The following is a 2,747-nucleotide window of genomic DNA, read 5'->3' as shown; positions in this document are numbered from 1 at the left end:
TTCTTGGCGCGCGCAATAGAAGATATTTTCAATATCCTAAATTAAAATGTCAAAACGATCTTTTGTTAAATTGAAACTGTTTCCTTCGCAAAAAATATGCACTGTCCATATTAAACGGATTGTTAACAAGATTTAAATTTTTATATAATTTTAGATATGAATTTGTATTCTCTGTATTAATCCAGCATTTATAATCATCAATTACGTAATTTATATGTGGAATGTCTCAGTTTATTACAACAATCGACAACAAAATCGAAAAAAAAGAAGGAAAAGAAAAAAGTTTCGAGCGAGATTAATTCCCAACGAGACTCGATTTCCGGCGGCGATCGATGGACCAAGCTTGCGGAAATCGAGCTCTTATTCGCCGCGAGCGAATAAAGGCGAGAATAAAAAAGAATAAAAATATTGAAAATATCAATGAAAGCTGATTATGCGAGAGATCAATAGATAGGTAAAAAATCTACAAATTGAGATAATTATTATAAGAGTAGACGAGATAATAACATTTATCGTCTACGATTGATTATTTCAATAGAATAATTTACTTCGCGATTTAGTGTCACATACACACATCACTAAGAATTATATTATTATCTTTCTTTTTTTCTTATACTTATTTCATATATCGAACGTAAGAAAGAAATTACCTATTCGAATTTTTAAGACCAACAATGACGCGCAGACTCCGGAGATTAATGCCTCTTGTCGCCATCGTCTTAGAAATTACCTGTGCGGCAATATTTGTTTTTCCCCGGTCGACTATCCTGCATTCTAAGTAGTCTTTATCGCGCGTACAGAAAAGATCTTGTATCTCACGTTCCCTGATTAGCCCACGTATAGCTCTCGGTAGCCCGCGTGGGTATTTTATTCCTGTCGGGTATAATTTATCGCGCGATGATGATGAGAACAAACATCGCGTAACATAATAAATCCAATGCAATGAGAAATTGAGAAATTAAAATAAAGATTTATTTTATTTGGATTTATTTAAATATGCATTTATATGTGAGATATTCAATTAATTTATTTAATATGTCATATTTAATATATAATTTATTTTAAACTTATTTTAGATATATGTGTGAATTTTTAAAACTTAGATTTTTGCAAAGAAGATTATAGAAATATACCCGTTGCGTACCCAGATTGATTTTTTTTTTAAAAACGTAATGGCATTATCTTTCCATCAATATTGGAACTAGATAGTATCAACTTTTCTGAGTCTCTTATAATTTTTTCGTTGCGTTAGGTGCAATAGTTTTTGAGTAATGCACATTGAAAGATTGTTTCTTTTTTTTACATTGTCGCAATTTCAAGAATATGATTATGTGCCGAGAGAAGGGATGTATATAGAAAAGTAAATAACAAAATTTTGTTTATCTGTAGAATTCGATTGCATCAGTCTAGGAACTTTTTAAACGCATCGGATATATATATTATTTATATTTTTATTTTACTACGCATTTTTTGGCATTTGATAATTAATATATATTTTCATATATCCTTTTTCAATCTGCTCTTATTTCCGAAATATAATATAATTACTAAAAATTAAATATTTATTAAATGTAGAATGACTGAGATGCATTTCTAATACTATCAACCTTTGATACGATGTAAGGGATTAAAATAAAGTATTCCGCACAACTTTCTATTAAAAGAACATTCTTTATATAAATAAAAACATTTATTGTTTACTTATATTTGAGTGCGACTAATACAATTCACTCAAAGAGACTTATGGCACGCCACACAATATCTTCCACTTATTCTGACTAAGGTTTAATCTAAGAACGGTCGCATCGGATTAGTCGAGTACCCTATTTCATCTCCATTTCGTACAATATATTTTATAACATATAAAATATATCGTAGCATATACACACGGTATTCCAATAAAAATTTATAAAAAAAAATAAAGAAACAAAAAGTCTCATGTTAAAGATAGCCGAATCGAACACTGTGCGGCCAATTTAAAATAATTTATTTATTAATAATAAATTAACAACTATAAAAGGCTCTAAACTATAAAATAATAAATATCAATAAATAAAAGAGACAAAGAAGCCAATTGGAGCTCGGACGCAATATTTAATAATGTTAAAAATATGTTAAAAATGGGAATTTAATAAAATGTAATGTTAAAGAACTTGGTCTAAAGCGATAAAAAAATTATTATGTACCAAACTTTTCGGCCCTTTTTGGATCCTTATCAATCTTAATGAACAAAGTCATTCGGTGGAAATATAGGAGCGGAACGCAACGGTATACTTAGAATAATATAATAATGCGTTTATCGCTTTAGACCATATTTTTTAATATCACGTTTTATTAAATAAATGCACATTTTTAACACGCATTAAATACTGCGTCCGGGCTCCAATTGGTCTCTTTGTCTCTTTTATTTAATAATTTATTTGATTGTTTCCATAGATTTCCACCCCACAGATTATTATATATAATAATATGTTGTAATATATAGTAGTCTGTAGTTTCCATAAATGAAAGAGACTTGTAAAATTTGAAATAAAAGCTAAAATAGCTTTGGAAGAACGCGATCGTTCTTAAATTAATAAAAATACTTACATAAATGACAATAAAACTTTTCAAAGATTCTTTAGAGATAATTTAATATTAATAACAAGAAAACAAATAACTTTGACTAGAGTTTAATCATCCAAATACATTTTTTCGTTTGAATTCGACTTATGTGTTTCTTAATAATTTTCTCATCAACTAAGAAT

The sequence above is a fragment of the Cataglyphis hispanica genome, chromosome 11 (assembly GCF_021464435.1).
Source record: "Cataglyphis hispanica isolate Lineage 1 chromosome 11, ULB_Chis1_1.0, whole genome shotgun sequence".
In the NCBI taxonomy this organism is placed as follows: domain Eukaryota; kingdom Metazoa; phylum Arthropoda; class Insecta; order Hymenoptera; family Formicidae; genus Cataglyphis; species Cataglyphis hispanica.
The sequence above is the reverse complement of the archived record's forward strand: the minus strand, read 5'-3'. Positions refer to the sequence as shown.